Source organism: Squalius cephalus (genome assembly GCF_949319135.1).
Source record: "Squalius cephalus genome assembly, chromosome: 10".
In the NCBI taxonomy this organism is placed as follows: domain Eukaryota; kingdom Metazoa; phylum Chordata; class Actinopteri; order Cypriniformes; family Leuciscidae; genus Squalius; species Squalius cephalus.
The window spans coordinates 27,192,366-27,208,961 of NC_137131.1; the positions used below are offsets into that span (position 1 = coordinate 27,192,366).

Here is a 16,596-nt window from a genome sequence, read left to right on the forward strand (position 1 = left end):
CACTAATGTACCAATTCTACTACAAATAAATCACATCTCCAGTTAACTGGTAGAGCATTCATTTCGTTCGTTTTTTTAAATAAGAGACGATCTAGCGCTGAAATGTGTTTTTTAAATCAAGTGATTAAAGTGCTCATTGCCGCTGCGATCAGTGGCGCGGATACAGTGTTTTCTACACACCGCACTGTCTTCACTCGGACGCGCGCATAAGGATGTAGTGTAACTACTAATTATTATTTTTTCCGAAGTGTTAACAACTTAGTGTTAACTAATCATTGTTGCAAACTTATACTACCAACAAAATATTAGTGCATTCCTAGAACTGGGCGTCGTTACACTACATCCTTATGCATCGCTCTCTGCCAGGACTTTTACATGCTTTTCCCAAACCACTGAAGTTAAGTCGACGTCCGGGTTAGCAGTAGCATGAGCCGTCAGGCAAGTGTTATTTAAATATACTCCTGATGTACTTAAAAACTTTCCAATGCCTCGTTTTATGAGTACAGAACCTATTTGTACTACTGTTTGGTACCATTCTGGGCATTATTAGTGGAGTAATTTACGAGATACATCCTTGGATCCGTTAGCTCCTATAAGCCATCCGGCTGATTTCTCTAAATAAGCTCTAACTTTAATAATGTTCAACCAAGGGAAAAAAAGGCTTCTGGGGAGGTGTTTGGCTCGAGGTCATGGTGCAAAGGACCCTGGCTTGATTTTACTCCGAACCATCCCTTTAAATAAAGCCATGATGCCTTTTCATCATATGACTGAGGTCTGAGGATGCCCTAAAATGTACACAGTAAAAGTGGCAAGAAATGTGGGACAGGAAAACAAAGGGCAGACGCCTTTACAATATCCAAAAACAATTTGCAAAAAGAGAATGATGTTCTGGCTTAAATCATTCATTGTTCAAAATAGGGAAACATAAAACAGGATTATGTTTATCCTGTGATGAAGCAGAGACTGTTGAGCATATATTATGTGAAATTTACTAGGGAAAGAGAGGAGTTATTAGATAAATTAAGATTGATTGTGCTTTAGATATAATAATTAATTGAGATAATAATTAATTATCTCAGAATAACAGGATTGGAAAATAGAATTTAAATAAAACATTAAATAAGTAGTTATTATTATTATGCTATTATATTTTCTCACCTTCATATTACAGTTTTTCTCAGTTGCTTTACAATCATTGAATCATCCTTAAGATTTGCAAACCAGTAGGTGCATTTCTCAAAACAATATGTACAAACAGCACCACACAATGGAATACCTGCAAAAGCCTGTAACTTGCTCAAAATTATGCAAGCTTGTTTCCGCCACAGAATAACATGGAAGCCCATTTCCAACACATAATAAAAAAAAAAAAGCATGCATAGAAACTCAAAATTATGACTTTAAAAGTCATAATTATCTGATAAAAAGCCAAACTTACTGACTTGCAAGCTCATTGATCTGAGGCGACATGACACAGGATGAATTGTATGGGCTTATGGGTTTCCATATCCCACAATTCAGACTTTATATCTCTCAATTCTGAGATAAAAAGTCAGAATTCTGAGATGTAAAGTCTCAATTGCTAGAAAACAGTCAGAATTGTGAGATAAAAAGTCGCAATTACCTTTTTACTTTTTTTTATTCTGTGGCGGAAACAAGCTTCCATACAAAATCCTTAGTTCATCTCTCAAAAGTAAGTATTTATGTCAATGAAAATATCAGTGCCATCAGAATGACAAGTCCTTGTGTCATTGTTCACAAACAAAGATAGTCAAAATGCATAGTTGTTTTGCCAATATAACTGTACTCTTTCAGTATTTTTAGATGTTAATTATGGCTACGATTTTGAAGACAATGTTTGGAAATTCCCAAGACTGCACTTTATCAGCAGTACAAATTTACACATTACTCTACGTGGGATACCGATTGCAAGAGACTGGACAGGATTCACAGTTACTGTCAACAAATTACAGGACATATAAAGATATAAAGAAAAATACAAGACTATATATGTGTGTGTGTATGTGTGTGTATATATATATATATATATATATATATATATATATATATATATATATATATATATATATACACAAGCACTCGTGCACGCACACACATACTGTACATATGTATACATGTACACTCAAAAAAAAAATTGTGTCTAAACATAAGATTTATGTATTTGAATTGCATATAAAATTTCCATGCATTTGGATTACATAGTTTTAACATAAACCAATCAATAATCTGAATGTGATTCATATTTTTAAGTCATATATAAATGAAACAGATAAGATTTATGTAATTGTATTAATAAACTGAATGTGATTCATATTTGTCAGTCATACGTAAATGAAACGGGTAAGATTTATGTAATAGTACACAGAAAAACGCCCATGTTAAATTAACACTGCTCAGTGTTCATATGTGTGCACACTACAGAGTTAAAGCAGTGTTGAAGTTAATGAGATAATTAACTGATGATTGAGCATTAATGATGAACACCTGCTGTTAACAAGCAGAATCACTGAAGGAAAGAGAAACACAAGAACTACAACTGACTTCAGACACAGCCTTAGATGAAATCAACTGAAGAGAAAAGAAGACATTAAATCTGTGAAGATCTCAGCAGAGGAGGATTAAACAACTCCACAAACAGCATTACCAGCTTCACTTATTACTAACCAGACTGACTTTATTTCATTTCTGTTTGAATGATATCAATAGTTGTATTTTAAGTCACCATGATGGTGGTTAGCGTTTGCTTTAGTTGTGCTCTTGACCATTGACTCTTTAATATAAAACTGTATCTGGATGCTATAATTGTGTATTTATAAAACACATTTGTTGTAGCGAAAAAGCCAAGAAAACATGAGATCAGGGGCCTGTTGCACAAAACTAGGATAAGGGATTAAGCCAGGATATCTTGGTGATCCTGGCTCAATTGATCCGTAATCCGGTTGCTGGATAGGGGGCAGGAGGATATGTTATGGTATAAATTACCATGGAGATTTATTCTGTGGAGCTAGCCTGCTCCAGACCAGGCTAAATTCCAGGATCTATTTAATCTCATCCCTAATGTCAGTCAGCAGTCACCACAAATGGAAACCAGTAGTTATTTCACTGCTCACTATACATTATCACATATAACTAGACCCACTGTCATTATTTAAACGTTTGTGATCATTAATTTCAATCATTTTGGATAAATAATGATTTTTAGATGTTGCTATCATTAGATAATTTACAGTTTCCCATAGACTATAAGGCTATATATAAAATGATAGAATATTAGGGCCACAGAGGGAAAAAAAAGACAAGTCATAATATTGTAACCAGTTGTTTTAAAGGAGGACAGTTGTTAAAATGACAGATGTGGGGCATTTCGTGAAATTGTACTTCAGTATGGTTTCATAAACAAAGACATGCTGATGTGCCAGAATATTAAGTATCACATTGTCATAAGTATCAAAACTGTAAAAAGAATATGTAGCTTTTCTGCAGAAAGAACCAGCCTCATAAATTTATGACTTTATCCTTTTTCCTCAGTGTGGCCCTAGTACTCTGTCATATAAACAAATACACATTTCCATATGAATATAAAAACACATTCCATATGAATATAAAAACACAATGTGTAACATTATGTTCCTTTATTGAATAAGGACAAAACAAAGTAGGTAAACCATCAGCTCCTTTCGAAACTGAAGTCACAGTGACTCTACAAGATGGAAAGCACAGAATCAAAGCATATTATACAAAATGATACATCCACATTCAAAGGTCTGTATATAACACACCCTGCATGTCTGCACACTAAAATAAATGCAGGACAAATCCATACACATCAACTGAACAGACAAATGAATGGATGCAGTAGCCTCCCTGCAGCCTTGTATTACACACAGTATACCGCACAGACATCATAAGAGGCCAAATTCGTAAAAAAACGAACCCAAAAAAACCCAAATTCCTCTGCCACCGCAGGACATATTTAACCAAAATTGAACGCACACATACTAACTAAAATAATTCAACACATATTGGTCCCTCAGCAGCCGACCACTGTCGTCATCAGGGAAGATTGCCGGATTGTCCCAGTCCATGGCTGGTGGCACTCTGGGGGCCCTCTCCTTCCTCAGGCAGGCCACATTGTGGAGGACAGCACAAGCCACAGTAATATCACATGCCCTAACAGGGCTGACCCTTAATTTGTGAAGGCAGTGAAAGCGTGCCTTCAGGAGGCCAAAGGTCATTTCAACTCTGGCCCTGGTCCTGGCATGGGCATGGTTGTAGGCCTGCTGTGCTTCCTGGGGGTCTGTGAAAGGTGTCAGGAGAAAAGGCTGGCAGCCATACCCCCTGTCTCCCAGCAACACACCAGAGAATTCACCTGTCAACACAAAATCTCATCATTACTACCTCATAAACACAGTGATATTCTTGACACAGCCATGATGGTTATAAATAGGGGTTGTGTGGCTTACCTTGTGATAGGCACTGATAGATTTCAGAGGCCCGAAAGATTCTGGAGTCATGGACTGAGCCAGGCCATTTTGCCACAACATTGCTGATCACACAGTCAGCATTGCAGACCATCTGAAATCATAAGATGAGGAATATTACACCAATCAATGCACATCACTGGCAATGCAAAGTGTTCGTCAATGGACAATATCAAAAAGTTATGTTCACCTGAACATTAATGCTGTGAAAGGATGTCCTATTCACAAAATCGGCCTCATGGGCACCTGAGGGGGCTTTTATCCTTATGTGTGTGCAGTCCACTGCACCAATGACATTGGGGAAACCTGTCACACAAAGTAATGAGTATCCTACTATGTGTTAACAGTTGTCCTGTAATTTGTAGATCCTCATACCTGCAATCCTATAGAACTCCTCTTTGATGTCACAGAGTCTTCTGTGGCCAGGGAATGAGATGAAGACATCTGCTAATGCTTTGATAGCCAGACACACACTCCTTATTGTGCGGCAAATTGTGGCCTTGTTCAGCTGTTCTGCATCCCCCACTGAGTACAGGAAGGCTCCACTAGCAAAAAAGCGCAAGGCCACACAAACCATTTGCTCCACACTCAGTGCATGGCTCCGTGCAGTGCGGTGCTTAATCCTGGGACCCAGTAGTCTGCATAGATACCTGATGCCATCTGCAGAAAACCTGTATCTTTCATATAGATGGTCATCAGGGAAGGCCAGTGGGTCCAATCGGTCCCTGAAGACCCTTTCTCGCCTGAAGGCTCTCCTCAGCACAAGTGCTTCTTCATCCACCACATCTCGCAAGAATGGGCATGCCATTGTCAGAGCAGAAAGGAACACACAATTTTGGGCCTTCATATAGGCTAGTGGCCACACCTGGTGCTGGGGGGGTGGGCAAAAGAGGCCGGTGCCTTATAACGATGACTTGGTTGTACTGATTGCTGGGAAAATAAAAAAAAACCTTAGAAAGATGCCACCGTCCTGTGTGCTCACAATAAGAGCTCATCTGTCATGGCTCACTTGACTTTACGAGAATATACCTAATTTTTATTTTGAGCTGTGTCATCTTCTTGGAGCTGGGGGAGGAAAGAAAAATAATGATTAATACATTTGTGTTACAGTTAGCATACAGTGTACATTGAAGGCATATCTCACCTCCCTCTCAAGTTTTTTTATTTCAAGGTCCAGTTTCCTAATTGTCCTCTTTTTTATTTCGGACTCCAGTGCAAGATTTTCCATCTTTTTCTTCTTGTACTGAATGTCTATGTCTGCCAGTTCTATTTGGCGCCGGAGGTGGTTGCCATACAACTTTCTGATAGCTTGTGAGCTCTGTGAACACAATACAATTAGCGCAGCTGGAATTTGGCAGGATGTGGTGTCCTTTTATTAATACGCACTATGTTGCCAGGCTGGTTTTCCCACTGTATAGCATCTGGGTCCTGTAAAAGAAATTAGATTTTTTGATTTTGATGAGGACTCCTCACCATTGTAGAGTAAATAGTACTTTCACAGTCTTAACATGATACCTCATGCCTTCTGGAATCCAGAGAGATGGTCTCCTCCTCATCATCGTCTCCATCATGTGCTGTTGCTGCTGCACTGGGGCTTTCACCCTATCACATTTAATCGGATTCATATTGAAGCTAGTAGACAAGACATGCCAGGCCTACAGTATGCCTTTGATGGAGTACTCACTGGATCAGCATCGTCTGGTGCTTGTGCTGGTGGCTCTAACAGGAACACAGTGCTGCCAGACACTGCAAGGCAATAGGTAAACCAAAGTCAGACAGTCCAAATTGATTCAATATGAATGTGGTATCCCATGTAGAGATGGAAGGACATACCTTGAATGAAGCGGGTGGCATCTTGGGAGGAACCTATGCTCGTCTCTTTCCCCCCAGGGATCCCCTCTAGACGGGCCTGCCTTTATTTAGCTCCAAGGCCATGTCCTCTGCTGGGGTAAGGTCAGCCTTTGGTGACCCACCACCCGTGCCTTGTCTGTGGGTATTCTTTTTCACTGCTAAAACAGTACAGACAATGTGTGAGCAGGCACCTTCTGGGTACAATATATGCTTGTGCTTTGTTAAATATTAGTCAGGGACCATACCATTCTGCAGAATGTTCTTGTATTTGATTTTGACCTGCTGCCATGTCCTTTTTGGCCCGTTCATGTTTAATCTACATCACACTCACTCACACACACTCACACACACACACACACACACACACTCACACACACTCACACTTTATCACAAGAACATTTAATGGAGTCACACTGCAAAAAATGACTTGGTATTTTTGTCTTGTTTTCAGTAAAAATATCAACAACAAAAAATCTTAAATAAAGATGTATTTTCTTGATTTGCTAAATGACCTAGCAAAATAAGTATAGTTTAGACAAAAAATATAAACTTTAAGTAAATGTGTGCTTAAAACAAGCAAAAAAATAAAAAATCTGTCAATATAATAAGAAAAATTCTCTTGAAATAAGTTTACTTTTTCCATAAACACTTAATTTTAGAAAAGTTCTCTTGTTTCACTGGCAGATTTTTTTGCTTATTTTCCTAGGTAATTTTGCTCAAGAAAATATTTAAGATTTTTTTTAGATAGTATTTTTGTCTTGTTTTCAGTAAAAAAAAAAAAAATAAGTAAGAAAGACATTTTTGCAGTGCAGTGAGCAACCGACCTTGGGTCCTTATATAAATTAAAGTGATTATTATTATAGCTCATCTATTTATTCAATTAAATTTTATTTATATAGCACTTTTCACAATTGTTTCATTCTGTCAAAGCAGCTTTACATTAATAAAAGCAGGAGAAACACACAAAAAAACGGTGGACAACATAAGAAGCAGAGTACAACGGCTAAGATTAAACCGTACTGAGCGTAGTAACGTTAAATAATAATGTAAGGCTTTAATAATAATTTATCATAGCTTTATACAGTGTGATGGAGTACTTTACACAATTTCACTCATATCTGCAGTGCATTTCAATTAAAAATTTAACCGTTTCATAATTACAGTACAACTGCGTTTTTGGAGATTGAATTAAATATTTGAATTGTAATTGTGATGTTTCAGCGGAGGGGAGCGGTGAGTGTGTAATTGTGCACTATTACGCATTCAGGCGGTCTGCAATACTTTGCCACGCTTTTTCTCTTTGCTTTATCACTGTGGCGGTGTTGCCTTTCTTCTTAATTATATCTTTTACCTCCTCGTATGCCTCCATGAGGATTTGTGCTTCCGACGGGGAAAAGTACGCGGCTCTAGTTGCCATGGTAAATCAGTTAATCTGTGGCGGGGTCTATGGCTGCATTTACACTGCAGGTCTTGATGCCCAATTCCGATTTGCTGACTATATCCGATTTTTTTGACGACCCGCTTACATCATCTTTTAAAAGTGACCCGTATCCGATATTTGCATTTACACTATACACTGCCAAAACAACCAAATGTAGACGTTCTGGCCCGGAAAACGAAGTAAAACAGCTCGATATGCAATGGATGCAGAAGCAGACAAAATTATTATAGTGATGCGCGGATCGCGGTCATATCCGCGGGGGCTCTGTGGATAATCCGCGGATCGGGCGGGTCAAGTAGGCTAATAAAAATAACATTCTGATTAATTTCGGGTGGGTCGCGAGTGGATATGATAAATCATTATTAACGAAAATATTAACTACATTCTCTAAAATATGAGTATGTTCCATTCCAGTTTAAGTTTCAAGGGAGTAAAGCCTGTTTATGCCATTAAGAAAATGAAATTCTGTCAAATAAATTTAGTTTTAAAGAAATGTTCATTTAAAAGCAGCGCTCATTCATATTAGATGCGCGCATCAACCGTCGAGTCCGCTGTTGAAGGTGACGATCATCTATCCTCACGCGTAACCACACATACGAATACATAATTTGACCATCGGGTATGGATACTTAAATCAGAGAAAATTATTGGTGCGGGTGGATGATTTGTTTTTGGCTGCGGATTCGGGTGACGTTGGAGCTCATCCACGCATCTCTAATTTTTCAGTGTTTTGCTTTCCGCACTATTTTCAAAAATCAGCAAAACATTGCTCTCATAAGGCGGAGAAAAAAATACTCCACTGTGTTGAGCCTTCGTCCTCCATCGCACCATTAATAAGTCATGTGATCGCAGTTGGTGGTGTCCACCTGAGTTGACGTCCCTTTTTTAATGACGTACGACTCGCATTTACTGGGGAATATCCGATTTCTCTGCTTACATGGCACACGCAAATGCACGTATCCGATTCATATCCGATTTATTACCACATATGAATGAGGCCTGAATCCGATCTGAGAAAATCGGAATCCATGCGTTTTTTTCCTGCTTATACGTTCACTGGTCATATCCGATCTGTGCCACATGAGAGGAAAAAATCGGAATTGGGTCACTTGAACCATGCGGTGTAAATGGGGCCTATTTGAGTGAGCCGTGAGCGCGCACCTATCCAGGATTGGTTTCACCTGGCTTAATGAATCCGTGTCTGCTCATCCTGGCTTGGTCTTTGTGCAACCAATTAAGCCTGGACGCACATGTTTTGGCTTCATTGAGCTCAGCTGAGTCATTTATCCCGGATGTCTTAATTCTACTTTTGTGCAACAGGCCTCTGGTGATGTTGGCTGTTTATTGATGATGGTGTAATCATCATATTGTGGCCTGAATCACTTATCTTTTTCAGTGTCTAATGCTTTGATTATTGGGGTTATGTGATTTTATTTTGTTATATTTATTATAGTAGCTGTGTGACCTGACAGCATTAGATCCAACAGTTAATCGAATAATATAAATAATTTTAAAAACATTTAGTGCATTAAACTTTCTCTTCTACATTATTACTTAGACATCAAGAATCAGTGTATGACTCTCAACAATGGTGACAATCAATGAAATGGGTACCACCAATCAAAACTCACCCATATCTCCCAGCATGCATTGCGGCATTAATAAATTACGCATCTGGATTTTTTGTAGCTTTTGTCACCATTGTTGAGATTCATATGCTGTTTCTTGATGTCTGTGTGAGTCTAAGTAATGCCATAGATGAAAGGTTTTTGTGCACTAACTATTTAAAAAAAAAAAAAAAAAAAAAAAAAAAAGTATATTGTTTGATAACCAACACTGCTAGATTTCATGCTGTAAAATCAAATGGCTTCTGTTATGAATAAAACAATATTAAAAAAAAACACACATGTCCTAACTAATCAAAGCATTAGACACTGAACAAGATCAGCGAATCAGGCAATTACATGATGACGACTTTGTCATCATCAATAAACAGCCAACATCACCTGGGGGCTGTTCCATAAAACAAGATTAGAGTATAAGCCAGGCTTATTTCGGTTAGTCAGACTTATTGTCGGTGGATTCTGTTTCATAAAGCAAACTTAAAATAGTTCAAACTCAGTTACCCTGGCAACTTATGCTGGGAAACTAGCCTGGTCCAGGGCAGGCTAACTGTCAGGCTAAGCCTCAGTTGTTACACAGATCCTCTAACACTGACCAACAAGAACACAATGATATTACCACTGACACTCTCTCATACCATTATTGGACTTTATTAACCACTATTAGTCCAAAAATAAATACACAGTATACAGAAAATCAACTTAAATAAGGCTACAATGATCAATTAGACAATATAGACCTATATATATATAGATAGATAGATAGATAGATAGATAGATAGATAGATAGATAGATAGATAGATAGATAGGCCTAAATACAATATATATATACTACAGGTTTTCTTTTTTTACTGGCTGAATGTTTTGTGCCCAAGATTTAATTAGATTGTTTTAAAGATTTATGAATACATTTCTCTCTGGTTTTGTTTGGCAGCTGTAGTACATGTTTATGATTAGAAGAACATTAGAACACAATCTGAAAAAAGCTTTGTAAAGCAGAAGTTAAAATCACAAAATTAAAAATAAATAATTACAAAAGCAGAGTATAAATTTTAACTGGTAAGATGAATCTGAGCTTAGTAATTGACAGTATTAGCCTACATCTGATTTACCCCATTACAATAGTCCCTTTACAGTTATTGCTATCATAAAAATATACACACAGGTTTAAAATTCTAAATAAGGCACATCTAATGTCCAAATAACAAATATTTTAGTATATATATATATATATATATATATATATATATATATATAATGTACTTTATTATGTCTTTCAATTCAAACACATTTAACACAATTATACAAATTGACAGTTCCTTTAAAGACATCATATTTTCCCCCAATAAATATTCCTTATTTTTCCTTCAACTCTTTTTCTTTTGTGATAATACCCACCAACACATAGCCTAAAAACACACATGATTAGGCAAGGCAAGGCAAGGCAAGTTTATTTATATAGCACATTTCATACACAATTAGAACAATAACCAAAAAATACATAGACACTTTAAGGGGGAAAAGACAAAAAACAATAAATAAATAGTAATACAAATTTAACATTAACATATTTATATCAAACTCTTATAATGACACATAATTCCTAATAGTTATTCAAGTAATATTATTTGAATATCAAATATTCAATATTAAATAAGTAAATAAATAAAATAACAAATAACTAGAAATAAAAGGGAGGGAGGGTTATATAAAAATGTAGTTAATGTAGGCTAATATATATTCCTTTATTTTATGGAATATTCTTTAATTTTAGAGTTGCACATATCTTTTCAAAATGTATACATTTGCTCTTAATTTAATGTTATCCTCTCCATAATGTACTTTAGAAACTAAATCTACTCATTTAAAACTGGGGATTCTTGTTTTCTCCAAAAAAATATTGCATTAAAAGCTGTAATTCTCAGCATTCTAAATAAGTATACATCATCTTTATTAAGTAGCATAGGTCCTATACCCAAAACTATATTTTGTATCTCTATATATTTAGTTTCTTAAAAAAAATCTTCCCTGAATTATAGGCTACTTCACTGAAGTACTTCTGTTTGCTAGAAGTTCAGTGCAACTTATCCAACATCCTAAAGATAAATTATTATAATTAGAAGATATTTCTAGTGTTATAAAATATCGCATATTAATTTTCCAAGCAAAATGTATATTTTAGGGACTGTTCGTTATTTATTTAAGGGGCCACCGGAGGAGTTTTGAGATCTGTTGTCAAAAAAGACATGACCCTCCCTTCGCCAGCAATAATTTTTTCTATGACCCTCCAAAATGATTGTGAAAAAAGGCATGACCCTCCCCGATAATTTATTGATTAGCCTAATTCTGTACTGGTTTGCGCTTGGCAAAGATGTTCAGATAGCCATTGTTTGTTTGTTTTTTAAACCATAAACTCTTGCTTTCTCATCTGGCTGTAACGATAGACCAAACCTACGATTCGGTTCGTATCACGATTTTTTATTTTAGATTTGAAAAAAAAAATCATGTTTTCGGTGCTGATGCGGTGTGACTCGTTCAACATGTGGGTGGCGTTGCGAAAAAAGCATCTAAAAGCTGTCACAAAGAACCGGCAAAAGTAATGATTATTAATATGTCATATATAGCTAGACATTTTAATTGTTTTTAATAAACAAGTGTTTTCTGTGTCTACTGCAAAGATGAAGTTGACGATGCGTCGCGATCTTCTCAGAACGCGCCAGAGAGAAATGCACATTTCATAAGGAGAAAGCAGTCTGTTTTCCTTCGTTTTGAATTGTTCTGCATGTTTAAAAGTAGAAATTTCAAGCTTTCTATATATTTCTCAGGTCTTTGAAGCAAGTAGCATACCTTACGCTGAGTTTCGGTTCATTTATGAGACAAGAGTCCAGTTCACTCGCCCGCGCCTCCGTGTCATGATTATCTATTTTCTACTATATTTAGACTACTTCTTATTTATTAAATCCAGATGAAACATTGATTCAAATTAAGATAAAATTAATAAAAAAACGAAATTCACTTTAAAGAAATGCTTTGTGCTTACTGTTTGAGGTCTCTGTGCAATTTTTAAAGTCGCTTCAGAGCAGTCATGTCCGTGCGTAATTGAGAACTGTCACGCCCGTAACATTTTTTTTTTTTTTTCACATAAATACAAACACGAAAAATAAAATAAAAATAATATAAAATTTAATTTTCTGTGGAGGCCGGTCTTTATTCATCCGGTGGGTATATATATTTTGGTTTGCACAGTGTAATTTATAGAATTACTAAAAAATATTTTGCCACCTAAAAGTTAAAGATTTTTTTGTGTCACGTCACATGTGTATTTCCCTCATATTAAATATAAAACACATGTGTAGACTGATATTTTTCTAATGTCTTGACTCCTTTCAGACGTTTCAAATAAATGCATTTTCTGAGAATTTTTATTTTAAGTTTTGACTGCAAATGTCACGTCCATTCACTGGAATCAATCAATTTTAACGAATTTATCCTCAACTAGTTTTTGTGGTGTAGGTCTATGTATTTTATGTTAACTTAAATAATAGCCTACTAATAGTGATTTAAAGATGTGGTAGCGCTGCGAAGATCGCGAGTCGTCAACTTCATCTGTCTAGCCCACTGACATAAAAAATAACTGTTTTATTAGTAAACAATTAAAATGTCTCCTGCTATATTAAACATATTTGCCTGTTCCTTACAAAACACTGACAGTGGGGTTTTTGCCTGTTTTTTTTTTTTTTTTTTTTTTTTTTTTTTTTTTTGAGCAGCAGCGGACAAATTATTTCGACACACACACACACACACACACACACACACACAATATTGATAAACAGGATTTTTTTTGTTGCTTTTTTAATACAATAAAAATTTCATTTAATTTATTGTTTAATAAAATTATAAGCCTATTATTTTAGTTTATTAACAGCAACAACAGCTGTAAAGATGAAGTTGACGATCGCCATCTCCGTATAGTGAACACGCCTATAGAGAGAAATGCACATCATTATAACCAGAGAGTAGCCTATTTCTTTTCGTTTTAAATTGTTAAAAAGACATTTCAAGCTTTCTTAAGATATATTTAATGTATGTGAGGCATATGCTGAGTTTCGTTCAGTTAGGATGAGATGCGCTCCTGTTTACGAGCAGTGCAAGTGACCACGCGGGCGCCTCTATGATTGTGTTGTCTGCTATATTTGGTATTTGGCAATTGGTTGATAAAAAAAAAATATTAAAATTAAGATACAATTTATACAAAACGAAATTCACTTTAAAAAATCGTTTTCTGCAAAACAAAACTTAATTAAGTGGTCAAAATCATGTCTGACCCGCTCCATGTCTCTCGATATTGCGTCGTGTGTGCGGTTCACTTTTCATAATCAACATAGATGAAAAAATAACATTATTATATTTTAACAAAAATGAAACTAAATGAGCTTATTTAATGGTAACAACACAGTAGGCCTACAGTATCTGTATTTGTACAAATTGCTGCACATTCATTTTATTCTGAATTTTGCACACACAAGTTGAAATGCATTTGTTTGTGCATGCATGTAAAACATATCTGCAACATTTATCAAGTTCACTGATAATTATGCGTGCATTTATTAATTATTATCTTAATGAATAATGTAACAAGGACGAAGCATGTAAACTGTTTGTTTAGAATTTGGATCGATCATCGCTAATAGATCCGAATGAAGAAACGTACAAAACCATAGGCTATAGAAAATGGGTGGGCCCGGACCTAAATGCCCACCCGGGCCCAATGGTAGCGCCGCGGCTGGTGGTAGCCCTACATCTTACACATCGTGGAAACAAAATAAGAATGGAAACTAAAATATGCAGTATCGCCCAACAGCATTCTATCAGCAGTTCTGGCGCCTCAGTCCCAATACTGTTAAACTCGACGTATACGTTAATTCACATCACATGTTAATGCAGCGGTAGAGTTACACTCACAGGACACTGTGCACTTAACAAAAGTTCATTATTTGCTCGTGCTTTAAAGCTTTGCCGGGTAAACATTTCTTTGGCATTCTGTTCTGACATGATGCACTTTTTCTAAGCGCGAACTGAAGCGCACACTGCCAAACAGCGCCAAACTGGATTTTTGTTGGGTCAGACCCATCTGATATCGAAGGGGGGCTGATAACGCGAGATCAACATGGAGCTAAATGGAAAAAAATAGCACCAAACAAGCCACTTTGAAATGTTGCTGTTTTAATGAATATAAAAGTTGGGTGACCCTCCCCCTAGACTAAAAAAAGTTGGATGACCCTCCCCTCAACAAAGAATAAAAAGACATGACCCTCCCCTATTTTCCTCCGGTGGCCCCTTCCATAAATACCGAACGGTCCCTTAGTCAGAATTATTGCGCTCCTATTTGGCGCGCATGCGCACAGCAGCGCTCGTTCAATATGAAAATTAGCAGCAAAATGGATACATTTGCATGACTTTCGAACATTTACAGATGGAGAATATAACTGTAAAATGTAAGTTTTGCACTGAGGGGGAAAAAACATGTTACAAACGCATAAAACAGCACAAAATATAGGCTACGCTGTTTGATGGTGGATCGATTTGATCCACGATCGACCTCTAGGGCTGCTTAAGAAACGCGTGCACACGCAATTATCTAGACTAGATAAACCTGGATCAAATTAGTGAGATTGCGTGAGCTTCAATTACCTTTTATGGAACCACTTTAGCCCCAACTTATTTGTTAGGCTCATTCAAGTCCGGTTTTGGAGTTTAATCCCCGCTTTTCTAAGCGTCTTTTATGGAACAGCCCCCTGATCTCTTTTTCTCATGGCTTTTTCGCTGCAACAAATGTGTTTTATAAACACACAATTATAGCAGCCAGAGAAAATGTTATATTAAAGAGTCAAGGGTCAAGAGCACAACTAAAGCAAACGCTAACCACCATTATGGTGACTTTAAAATACAACTACTGCTTTAATTAAAACAGAAATGAAATAAAGTCAGTCTGGTTAGTAATAAGTGAAGCTGGTAATGCTGTTTGTGGAGTTGTTTAATCCTCCTCTGCTTTGTTTAATCCTCCTCTGTTTAATACTGCTTTAACTCTGTAGTGTGCACACATATGAACACTGAGCAGTGTTAATTTAACATGGGCGTTTTTCTGTGTACTATTACATAAATCTTACCCGTTTCATTTACGTATGACTGACAAATATGAATCACATTCAGTTTATTAATACAATTACATAAATCTTATCTGTTTCATTTATATATGACTTAAAAATATGAATCACATTCAGATTATTGATTGGTTTATGTTAAAACTATGTAATCCAAATGCATGGAAATTTTATATGCAATTCAAATACATAAATCTTATGTTTAGACACAATTTTTTTTTGAGTGTATGTGTTACATGTATTTACTGTATTTACAGTATTTACTGTATAATGTAAAATGCAACTGTAATATATAGCATTACAGTAAATAGTGAACATTGTCTGATTACATCTACCTGTTCTGTCTACAAATGATTGAGGACACGGTTGTTTTCCCAACATTCAACAATACTTGTCCACCTGCCTCGGCCATAAGGTTATGATTCACAATAGTGGCCCTTATTTAATCAGAAACATGTCTACAGTCTTAGCCTCTTCTTCCACTGTTTTGCCTATGTACCCTTCCACCACATCCTTACACCTCTTTTTCCCTTACTCTTCTTTTGTTACCTTGCTTGTTGTTCTTCCATTGTCATAATTTGTAACACTGCGTTGTGCTCTGTCTATATGCTTGCCAAATAAAGTTTGATGAGATGCACATCTAAGCTATTTTAGGGAACTGGTTGATCTAATGCTTTACATTCCCCTTCATTAGAGAAATTCAAAATTCACCTCCACAATTCATAAATTCAAGACACATTTACAAAAAAAAAAAAAAAAAGTATAATAGAAATGTTGCCTATAGTATGAAGCAATTTGCTTCAAAAGAATAAGCAAATTGCTTTTACAATGTGCACAAGTGACTAGATTAATAAGGAGGCTGAACAAGTAGTTTTGAGAATTGTTGTGATTATGTTGTGAGAATTGTTGTGACCAAAGCGACTGAGAAAAACTGTAACGCTTTCACACTCCAGTCCAGATGGTGGCGGTAATACAACACAAGTTGGTTTATCAACGCTTTTAAGCAGTAGCCTACTAG

At 36.3% G+C, this 16,596-nt stretch overlaps 1 long non-coding RNA gene across 1 annotated transcript; it reads right to left on the reverse strand.

The window, feature by feature from the left end:
* Positions 1 to 4,020: 4,020 nt before the first annotated feature.
* On the reverse strand, positions 4,021 to 4,715 carry LOC307166233. Its single transcript, XR_013822604.1, has 3 exons — positions 4,693 to 4,715; positions 4,485 to 4,596; positions 4,021 to 4,390 (listed from the first exon to the last, which is right to left on the reverse strand). It is a non-coding gene; the product is annotated as an uncharacterized lncRNA (long non-coding RNA).
* Positions 4,716 to 16,596: the final 11,881 nt, after the last annotated feature.